Source organism: Equus przewalskii, chromosome 16, assembly GCF_037783145.1.
Source record: "Equus przewalskii isolate Varuska chromosome 16, EquPr2, whole genome shotgun sequence".
Lineage (NCBI taxonomy): Eukaryota > Metazoa > Chordata > Mammalia > Perissodactyla > Equidae > Equus > Equus przewalskii.
Window position 1 is genome coordinate 70,149,500 of NC_091846.1, and position 12,035 is coordinate 70,161,534.

The 12,035-nt window shown below is 37.3% G+C and overlaps 1 protein-coding gene across 3 annotated transcripts in view; it reads right to left on the reverse strand.

The window, feature by feature from the left end:
- NALCN (sodium leak channel, non-selective) overlaps positions 1-12,035 on the reverse strand; it is a 303,705-nt gene that overhangs the window by 232,734 nt on the left and 58,936 nt on the right. The window contains exon 1 of one of the 3 annotated variants that reach the window (XM_070579235.1): positions 3,453-3,545. The exons of the other annotated variants lie outside the window; for them this stretch is intronic. The gene's annotated coding sequence lies outside the window, so the exon portion shown is untranslated. Of the gene's footprint in view, positions 1-3,452; positions 3,546-12,035 lie in introns of those variants that run through there. 3 annotated transcript variants of the gene reach the window in all.

Below are 12,035 nucleotides of genomic sequence, written 5' to 3' on the forward strand. Positions count from 1 at the left end.
GTTGCATTTCTATAGACTAATAATAACTAGCAGAAAGAGAAGCCAAGAATACACCCTCGTTTACCAGTGCAACAAAAAGAATAAAATATCTAGGAATAAATTTAACCAAGGAGGTGAAAGACCTATTATACACTGTAAACTATAAGATACTACTGAAAGAAATCAAAGAAGACATAAAGAAATGGAAAGATATTTCATGCTTATGGATTGGAAGAATAAACATAGTTAAAATGTCCATATTGACTTGAATCTAAGACTTGAAACTTTAAAACTCCTAGATGAAAATACAGGACTTGAATCCAAGACCTGAAACTTTAAAACTCCTAGATGAAAATATAGGCAGTACACTCTTCGACATCAGTTCTTAGAAGCATCTTTTCAAATACCATGTCTACTCAGGTAAGGGAAACAAAAGAAAAAATAAACAAATCGGACTACATCAGACTAAAAAGCTTCTGCAAGGCAAAGGAAACCATGAACAAAATGAAAAGACAACCTATCAACTGGGAGAAGATATTTGCAAATCATATAGCTGACAAAGGGTTGATTTCCAATATATGTAAAGAACTCATACAACTCAACAACAAAAAAACCAAACAACCCGATCAAAAAATGGGCAGAGGATCTGAACAGACATTTTTCCAAAGAAGATATACAGAAAGCCAAGAGGCACATGAAAAGATGTTCAAATTCACTAATTACTAGAGAAATACAAATCAAAACCATAGTGAGATATCACCTTACACCCATCAGAATGCCTATAAGTACCAAGACAAAAAATAACAAATGTTGGATGTGGAGAAAAGGGAATCCTCGTACACTGCTTGTGGGAATGCAAACTGGTGCAGCTACTATGGAAAACAGTATAGAGATTTCTCAAAAAATTAAGAATAGAATACCAAACGATCCAACTATTCCATGACTGGGTATTTGTCCAAAGAACATGAAATCAACAATACAAAGGGATTTACTCACCTCTATGTTCATTCCAGCATTATTCACAATAACCAAGATGTGGAAGCAATCCAAGTGCCCAACAACTGATGATTGGATAAAGAAGATGTGGTGCATATATATACAATGGAATACTATTCAGCCATAAAAAAAAAACCAAAATCGTCCCATTTGCAACAACACGGACGGACCTTGAGGGTATTATGTTAAGCAAAATAAGCCAGATGAAAAAAGACAAACACCACATGATTTCACTCATATGTGGAAGATAGACACATGGATAAGGAGAACAGATTAGTGGCCACCAGAGGGGGAGGGGTTGGGGGAGGTGAGTGAAAGGGGTCAAGGGGCACATACAGATGGTGACAGATAAAAACTAGACTATTAGTGGTGAGCACTATGCTGTCTATATAGAAACTGATACAGAATAACATACACCTGAAATTATACAATGTCATAAACCAATATGACCTCAATAAAATAATTTTTTTAAAGTATGGTTTTATTCCAATCCCCAAAGAACAGTAATTTTAAAAGTATTTGCAATCCATGAATTTAGCATCTTTATAGATTATCAAAGAAATAATCCGTTTAATGTTTGATGTGCCTTTATTTGAAGTCTAATATGTCTTACCAGGAGGTTGGAATTGGTGATCTAATATATTTAGTTTCACCCATAATTTATATCATTTATGAGTTATGCAGAAACCATTTGTTTAAACTCCTATAGAATTATTGAAAATAATTTAAACATCTCTAAGTCTACATATTTTAAAAGATAAATCTATTTTGTTGAATAAATCTTAAAAAATTCTAAAAGTATATGCCAACAAAATAACAACCGTGATTCGCTAGCTTTAAGTTTCTTATAATTCAATAATATTGATTTCATTTCATGTATGCTTACTTAACATAAATCAGTTTATTATTAATTGTATCAGTATACCAAACACTAGTCAACTCATAAATAATTTGGTATAGTAGGCAGTACATTTGAGAATTATAATGAAGTTGCCAAATTTCTTAGCAGATGACAAAGCTAAATAACTCATAATTACAGACCTCAGCCATTTGTCTTAACTAGAATAAATATCTATGCATTATCAAGATTTGCCAAAGAAATTACAAATTTATAATCTATTGGTATTATCAACCAATCTGTACTTAACAATTCTCAATGTGAGCAACGCAATGCAACTTTACTAATTCACCAAATGTTCTTGGATTCTATTTCCATAGGCCCCCTGTTATTAGCTAATCTTTTTCAAAATTTATTTTTAAGATTATATTTCCTTAGTTCATGATGATTGTTTTAAAATCAATAATTTAAAAAAAAAACAGCTATAATCGAGCTTAAGTGGTAATCACTTCTCAATATATACGTGTATCAAATCATCATGTTGTACACACTAAACTTACACAACATTATATGCCAAGTGTATCTCAACAAGCTGGAAAAAAAACCCTAAAAATTAAAAAACTAAAAAATAGCACTCAAATCTATTAGCTTAGTCTGAAGAGTAGAACATAAAGTCTCACATGTAAATCTTATCCTATACCTACAGCCTCAACAGAGGCATTTCAGCTATTGGTTCGAATTCATAACCTATAAAAACAGAGCTTTTATAATGGAATCTAGCAAAGAAGGAAAAATAGGTCTCATGACTCTCCACAAGTCCAGAGGGGTAAGAGAGGGGAAAAGTCACACGTACTAACATGCAAATAATACATCAATGTATTCTCATTTGATCCTTTTCCTAGGATGCAGAATTTGTGGATGGTCTATCTATATACTGTCTGAAGACTTGTGTTTGGTAAAACATGGTATTTTCTGAAATCCCTAACTTTGTGTTCAGCCATTTTGCTGTAGATGGTAAAGGAGCTGCTGAGACAGGCTCCTCTATCACATGGAGGCACATGTCTGCACTGAAACAGTGTTTCACACTGAGTTCATCAAACCACCCCATCACCAGCCAAACCAAGGGAAGTGAAACTTAACCTGTTAATAATTTCATACGACATTAACATTTGGGAAATATACACTATAATTATATTTAATTATGCAACCAGAGGGTCAAAATTTTACTATCAGCAGTAAAATGGCTTACATACTTTATACCTCTATAACTTTTGGTCATCATCAATTCAAATAATTTGAGTACTCATAATACATCTCAACCAACTCATCGAGGAGTAAATAATAAACACAGAACTCATACTACCAAACGGAAAGTACTCAATTCTGACGAAAGTAAATAAAAATATTATCAATGGGAAATATTTCAGTGGACTTCCCTTTTGTAAAAAGAAAATAGAACCATTTAAATTTAGCCACACTAGAATTTAAAAGATTTTATCAAGTTATGTAGCAAATACATTTTGCTCTCCAGTAGCTTTTTTTTTTTTTTTTTTTGATAATTGCCATTGTGCTTGCTATCCTTTTCCTCAAAGGATTAAACTTCTGTATAAGCTGGTCCCTGGCGACACTGACACCTCACCTGTCTGTCCATAGCTTCATGGTGGCTTGAAAGTGCAGGGGATTGATCAATCTGGAATACTGTCAAAGGCATGCATCTTCCACGTGAAACAGTACCGACTACAGGTAAGAAATGAAAAAGTAGGTTGAGTTCACAAAATATGTCAAACGAATGTACAGAGATGACCAAAGGTGTTTCCTCTTGCCAAGCTACACTTGACCACAGGAGATAACACATTAAGCGTTGCTTTGCATATGAGGTTAGCTGACCTAGGACCTCCTGTGGTGCTTACCACAAGGTAGGCACTGAATAAATGCTAATTCCTCTTTCTTTACTCACGGTACAACACAACTCATAAGCCCTCTTGAATCTCCCTCCTGACACAAAACACCCAGCTGCTGCCCCTTGATTCCAGGCTGTCTGCCATCAAGACTTTCCTTCCAGGTTCCATTTCCAGTGGCCCAGGGCCCTATCGACCCTTCTGTAAAGGTCTCTGCCAAATGTGTGTTTCCCTACCAGCTGCTCCTCTCCTTTGTTCGCCTTCCAGGCCAGCGCTAGCTGCTTTGCTGTGGCTGATTTTCTCTTTGGCCTTTGCAGACTAATCACAGACAGCTGCGAGCTAATGAACCCCTCCAGGTGTCTCCCCTTAGGTTAAAATGAGGCATGGTCAGGACACAAGATGGTAAGGATATGTAAGATGTGTCATCCATTATTTTGACTCAATTTCTGTTCACTCTGGCCTCATTTTACAGAGCTTTATAAAATTTAGTTCACCATCAACAACAAAACTGAGCACAAGGTATTCCTTTTAAACTGATTAAGAGAAGAAAAGAATTTCTTTTTAGAAACTTGCTTGAGACTTGAGAATCTAATGAAACTCTGCTGATGCCTAAATGATCTTATTAATTAACATAGTTTAGATTCATTTTACTTTTGTTTTGGCCTACAAGTTTCCTTTTTAAAAAACTCAATGACAAATCCTATCTGACAATTTATTTCTTAAAATACAGCACTCTGCTTAGGCCAACCAAAAAAATTAAGCACACGATAGGAGTTCTAAAGCCTGAAACAAGTCAGCCCTGAAGAAAGAAATCAAAAGATAAACAAGAATGAATGTTTAATAAATTGAAAATATAATGCCATCCATCTCTGGTTCTGTATTAGCGCTTACTTGCGCCTTCCAGGGCTAAACATGGTGCCTAACATACTGTACGGTCTCAATAAGTATTTGCTAAATGAATGAGTGAGTGAACGAATGAACATTAGGTGACTATAATCCTCACTTGAGTCATTGCTCAGAGATGGCAACTGCGCATCTCAAGTCTTTCAGAACATTTCTGATTTCAAAAGTCCCACCGAGTGCAACATAGTGGCAAGCAAATTACATCGCCCAGAGAACCGCTATCTCCAGAAATACTAATTATGCACTCTGTTTAGTTTTTGGAAAATACAGAATGTAGTAGAGAGGAGTGGTTTAGAGTAGGAATTTTAGTTGGATTGACTTGAGTCTGAATCCCTGACTTGCCATAAGCTATGTGGGCTTGGGTATGTTGCTTAATAGCATGACCTCCAGTTTCATCTTTGGAGAAATGAGGGTTTTTCAATTATATGTTGCTGTATGACAAACCACCACCAAACTTAGTGGATTCAAACAACCACTACTGATTGGTTCATGATTCTGTGGGAAGAGACTGGGCTAGGGTCAGATAGGTGATTCTTCTGCTGGTCTCACCTGGGTCTCTCATGGCTGTAGTCCAGCAGGTCATCTCAGGTCATAGATTCTGAGAGGGCTCGCTCACAAGCTGAGTAGAGGCTGGATGTCTATTGGGGGCCTCGGTTCTCCATCACATGGCCTCTCTTCCTCCTATAGACTACTTTCCCTGGTCATCTCAGATCAACTCTCCAATGGTCAAGACATGAAGCTTCAGAGCCTCCGGAGACCTTGTCTCCAAAACTTATACAATGCCACTTGATCACAGTCTCTTAGGCAAAGAAATTGATAGGAACTAGACTCAAGGGGAGGAAGAATATTCCATCTCTTGATGAGAGGTAGCAAAGTAAGAAAGCAAATCGGGCGAGTGTCTAGGGAAGGGAAGATCTCACTTCAGCCTTACAAATAATCCCCAAGAAGAATACCCAGTGAGTTATCTGAATATTTAAAAAGGCAAGGTTTTAAAGGGGCTATAAATGGTATTTTATTTTGTTTTTATTAGTCTTTTGAAAATACAGTGATCTTTTTCTCTTCCTTCACTCATTTTCAGTAATATTTTCTGGCTAAAACAAGGCACTGAGGCATAATAATTAGTATTTTGATTCTAATCTTCTAAGCAGTTTCTTTAACCATTGAGGCTCTTACCCTCAGACTAAAGAATACCCATCCGGTTAAATCTAATCAAGAGTCACTGGATTCTAGGGGCCGTCCCGGTGGTGCAGCAGTTAAGTGTGCACGTTCTGATTCTTGGCGGCCTAGGGTTCACCAGTTCGGATCCCGGGTGTGGACATGGCACTGCTTGGGAAACCATACTGTGGTAGGCATCCCACATATAAAGTAGAGGAAGATGGGTACAGATGTGAGATCAGGGCCCATCTTCCTCAGCAAAAAAAGAGGAGGATTTGGCAGATATTAGCTCAGGGCTAATCTTCCTCAAAAAAAAAAAAAATGATTCATTGGATTCTATGTCTACCCTGTCACCCATTCTTCAAAATTCCGTACTTAAAGTCAATGACAGATTCAAAGAACAGAGCCTGTGTATTTGTGAGCCACCACAGAAAGGAGGCAACTGTCAGCAGAGTATACATCCAGGATAACCTTGCTTCGTAACTTTCATATTTAATTAACTCAGGGAAGGACCAGAGTTGGATTCTCCCAAATCTAGACAAAATTAGAGGTGTGTTGTGCCTCTGAGCTTTCTAAGTCCAAGGGATATAAGAAGAGGTGAATACAATGATTGCCATGGATTCTAAGCAGCTGTGGGAAGATATAATAAAAAAGAAGCATGGGTTGAGTAGTTTTTCCCAGCTTTCTTCTAGTCTAGAAATTGGCAAATTTTTTCTTAAAACATCAAATGGTAAGTATCATAGGCTCTGTGGCCTATAGGGTTTCTGTTGGAACTATAGAAATGTGCTGTAGTTTCAGAAAGCGGCCATGGACCATAGGTCAACAAATGGGTGTGAAGTTGCAATAAAACTTTATTTACAAAAACAGACAGTAATCAAGATTTGGCCCAGGGGCCATAGCTTGCTGATCCTGCTCTCATCAATCATAAACACACAACTTCAGCATCTCTTTAACTCTCTAGAAGCCGTGCAAGCACAAGGCATCTCCGCTTAGAAATAACCTTGCTGGCAGCATCTCAAAGCCATGCAGGAAATAGGAAGATATTTTTTAACATTTTATTCCTAATGAAAGTGTACATGGAGGAGAGAATAAACCAGTAAATGCAGCACACACTAGCACAGTAAAATGTGAGCACATTGTTAAATTATGGTGTATGCTCCTGAGCGTCCTGCCAAGACTAAAAGGAGGTGAGCTAATGCCACGGACAGAATATAGATACTGGATGAGTTTGGCTCCTATTTCTCCCACTTTCTAAGTGTGTGGCCTCAGAATAGTTTGATCTAAAGTTCCTTCACTCATTTACTTGATAATTATATTTCTAATAAAAATGATAATTGTAATCATAGTTAAATTTTATTGAGGACTCATTAGGCAGGAGGACGAGAATAATCTAATTTAATCTTCCTTCTACCCTCTGGGATATGTACAATTTTTATCCTGATTTCACAGGCACAGAGAAGTGAAGTAACTTGTCCTACGTCACCCACCAGTGAGATGAAGGTTCTGTCCGGAAACCGAGTCCTCCTCTTACCGGAACTTGAGCCCTCACAGAACGAACACTCGCTGCTGCAGTGCTACACTGGAGACGCTCAGAATAGAATCGGCGCTAAGACCTGTCCTTGTCCTCTGCGAGCCGCTTCCCTTCTCTGCATCTCAGCATCTGTACTGTCAGATGGCATTAATGACATGCCACAGCTGGGGCTGATGTGACGATGAAGTGACATTCCTTACATACAGTAGCTGGCTCCTAAGTAGTCCTTACTTGACTTCAATTTGGTGTCGAGGATTGTAGTCACCACTCGTTTTTAAATAGAATAATATATTCCCATGCACAGATACAGATTATTTTTCACTAGACATATGAGAGTAAGAATTGCCTAAGAACACTTATTTGCTTTATGTTTAGGTAATTCCTGATTAGAGTTTTTATTTATTTTTTGCTTATTTGTTAAACCACTTATATGGAGAAGCATTTGAATATTTGCTGAAATTAATATTAAGAAGATTAAGAACTCAAGATCTTAATCCATCAGAATTATTCTCAGAGCTCAATAACTGCATCGCTTATGTGCAGTCTACTCTCACTCCGTCTCTGGAATGTGTTTTGTCTTTACGCAAAGTAACTGCTGAGGTATGGTCTTACCAGGCTGCACAGAGGTTGGTGTCATAATTTAGCAGCAAGGAGTCAAAAAAAATAATAATACTGAAATGGAATCTTTGTAAAAATAAAAATTTCTGTAAATACATACTTACCAAATTTTAAAAAGTAATGCTGAAAATGCATATAATATATTTTTGAATACAAAATAGGTGTGTAGTCAAATCAAAGAAAGGAAAACTGCATAGTTATAGGCAAATTACATATATAAATAAATATAAGGTTTATGTCAATTTGCTGAACGATGCTTACTTACAAATTTCCTTCCTTCGTCCTCTCCACCCCACACCCAACCAACACAAGGAAATAGATAAGTAAACAATAATTTTTGAATGTATAAGTTAGCCCAAAGCTGAGTGAAATATCCCCCGGTTAGAGAGTATGAGAGAACACAGAATGAGAGCTGTGAGCAGAAGCGGAAGTCACGATGACTCACAGATCAATTCAGAGCGGATATAAACCGTAAGGGCCAGGGCTGGGCTTCTGCTGCCCAGGCAGGGCGAGGGGCTGGGGGGCACGAGTCTCCTAAGAGAAACCGGAACCCCAGCCAGGGACCAACCAAGGTGCGTAGTCCAAATTTACAGTGTCCTCTACTGTACAAATAGTTCAAGGGTCTCTCCTCTCCCAAGCCCCAAAACTAACACCAGGATTAGTCCAGAGTGATTGCTGTCCTTGCAATTCCAGCAAACACTAATGTGGAGCTAGAAACCCCCACGGAAACTGAGCTCACAGCCAACATTACAAACCACAGGAGAAAATGAATTACTATAAAGGAGAATTAGAAGATATGGAAGAATCTGAAAGAAATTCTAAACTAAGCATGTTTAAAACATTTAATGAGATAAAGAAAGGATTAGAAAGCAAATGGCAAGAACAGGGCTATAAGATAAAAGAACAGATTTGAAAAAATTAAATAGAAATTCAAGATATGCAAATCATAGATGCTGGAATAAAAAAACCCAATGAATAAGATGAATAGCAGACTAGAGACACTGAGAGAGAAAATTATCCAGAGTTCAGCAAAGAAGCTGAAGTGGAAAATATGCAAACTTTAAGAGATGTGGATAATAATACCAGATTCACCAGGCACCTAATAAAAAGGTCCAGGGGACAAACGGAGTGAATACAGGGAAACAGAAAGCAAGATTTAGAGGCTTGGAGGACTGAATAAGAAAGTTTAACAAATATCTAATCAGTATTCCAGAAAATAAATAATAGAGAGACTGGAGAAGAAATTGTGATTTGAAAAGATAATGTCTAAAAATCTTTCAGAAAAAAAGGCATAAGTCTCATGAGCACAAAATGAATCCCTAGCAGATAAAGAAAGAAAGATCCACGTCTAGACGTATTACACGAACACCATAAAACAGCAAAGACAAAGAACAAATCTTAAAAACTACCAGAGAAAAAAACACAGATATGTTAAACAAACACAAAACAAAACAAACACAAAATTAAAAAGCCAAAAGCATATCATTGGGCTCACAAGGAAGGTTGTCATCAGCAAGGACAGATTTCCAGAATACAATGAAATGATTTCAAAGTGTTGGGGAAAATAAATATCAACTAATAATTCTATACTCAGTCAAGCTATTCATCAAAAATAAGATAAAGACATTCTCAGAAAAGTGCATAACAAGCAGACATATTTGATCTGGCACAAAACGAAGCCGGAACACTTAATCTATGTCATTATATATCTTATTTAACAAAAGCCAAAGTAAAAATATAATTCTTAAACCATCATTTTCCATTCTCAGATCTGACAAAAGCATCTGCCTCCTAGGTTAGGCAGGTTACAGAAATGTGAGAATGCTGAATATAAGGCAAGTGGGGGAAATGAGACTTGTACCAAACTGGAGCATTCATGCCCCGCTTTACTGTCCTCATATTCAGAAATGTTTTAAAGGGATGTGGAGGCACACACACACGGGCACCCACCCCTGCACCTGGCACCCAGCTGCACCATCTACCCCGAGTCAAAGGCCGATCCTTTCTTCTGACTTCATTTCACTTTCATTTACTATTTGATTTTAACATCTCTGTTTGAGGGCAGGAATTTGGTTATATCTACTAACATCATTATATTTCAGTACCTGTATGCCTGGCATAGAGTAAATGCATAAAAAATGTCTGTTGAATACATTATTTATGAATACCCTCATTTTCTACTTATTATGAGAATTCATCTTATATTCTCTAAAAATTCTCATCTTCTCATGAAAACAGGAAAACAGCTCACGTTTTCCTTATTATCTAGAAATCTGATCAATAATAATCTTTATAATAGCAATGGTGGTAGTTACTTTTGTTTTAATAGTGACAGCTAATATTTATTAGACTTATTTTAGCATATTTATTTTAACTTTATTTAGCATATTTTTTAGCTTAGTCTATTTAGTATGTTTTAGGATCTTTAGCATGATTCCTGAATCCCAGCCCTAAGGGTGCGGGAGCAGAGAGGCAGAGGAGAATAAAGGGAGAAAGAGGGAAAGGACTCCTTGTCTCCGCAGCCCAGCACCCACTCAGGGTGGAGGCACCCTCTTTCTCACAGCCCTCTACGGCTCAGGTTAGAAACACGTTTTCAAGGTCCGGAGAGCTTTCTCCCATGAGGAGGAGGCCCGGCCCCTTGTCAGCACAGTTTTGCTAAGCAGAGCTCCTGTATTAGAACACGCAGCCCCAGGACGGGTAGGAGTTGGCCTTCCTCTGGCCTCATTAGCCTTGTGGGAAGAGCTATGTAGGGCTTTCCTACATGACATTATTCCTTTTTGCTCCAACTGATTAGTTGGTGAAATTAATTTAATTTCATAGAAGGTCAAGGGAATTATGTTCCACTGGCCGCCATTACCAGCACGGAAGGTTTCCTTGACTTTCAACACAGGACTTCTGTGTGAGTCTGCTCACATTTGTCCCATGTGAGTATCTGGCGTAACAGGAAAGCCACTTAATTTCAAATGAGCTTAAAGGCTAGAGACGTATCTGAATTTTATTTAAATTTTCAACCATGAAGTTTCCAGAGAATGATATTTAAATAGGCAATATATCTAAAATAAAATTCTCCTACACGTGATCAACCCGTCCTCAAATATATAATGAGCTCACTGAGAGTCAGAAAAGACTTTACAAGAAGTACAGGAAGCTTAGTTCCTCCCTGAGGCACTTAGGAGCTAATGAGCTAATTGGGAAGGCGCACACACACAGACACACACACACACACACACACAGTGGGAAACAAATAGAATTATGTTAACTTTCATGCACAAACCTTGTGTCACAGTTCAGACAGAATGGAGACAAATGCTACAGGTAAGCCGAGTCACGCATGAGTAGGACAAGTAGGAGGGAGGCATTCCAAGAATGAGACCAAGGAACTCAAGAAGAGAATGAACTGCTGGTGTTCCAAAGAGTACAGAATACAACGTGGCCTACGTTATTTTTTGACTTCAACATTTATGCCTATAAAAAAAGAATATCATACACTTTTTAAACCTCGCTCTCACACAATAAGAACAGGACTATGAACTCCTACAATCTTTTTAAGAAATAAACCATCGGTTATTTATTATGTTAAAAATGTGCATATGTTTTAACTCAGAAATTGTTCTAGGAATCTATTTTAAAGCATACTCACACATGTGCAGAGGCTATATATGCATATTGCGTGAGCGTGTATTCAACACAGAATCACTTATTGTAGCAAAAAACTGAAAATCACTTGAACGTCTATCAGTAGGGAAACAGTTAAAAACATTTTACTAAATACCAAGAAACTCATAAAGATGAAAGACGAAAGGAAAGAGGAGGGGAAGGAATTATACATGGTAGAATTTATTACTTTTTTCATAAATCTCTTAGGTTATTTGAGATATTTATTTTTATAATTTACAAATATTTAAAATGTAACGATAAAAAAGTTAATTTCTTGGAAACCACTAGGTATTTCCAGTGAGTATTGTCTTCGATGTATAATATAAAAAAAAATCTTCACTTTATGCCCTCAGAAACCCACTTTTGAAACTCCTTCTTTCATTGTCTGATGAAAAGTCACTCTAGCAGCTGCCTTTTCTAATCATTCACCAAGAACTCCTGAGTATCTGCTGGACACCAA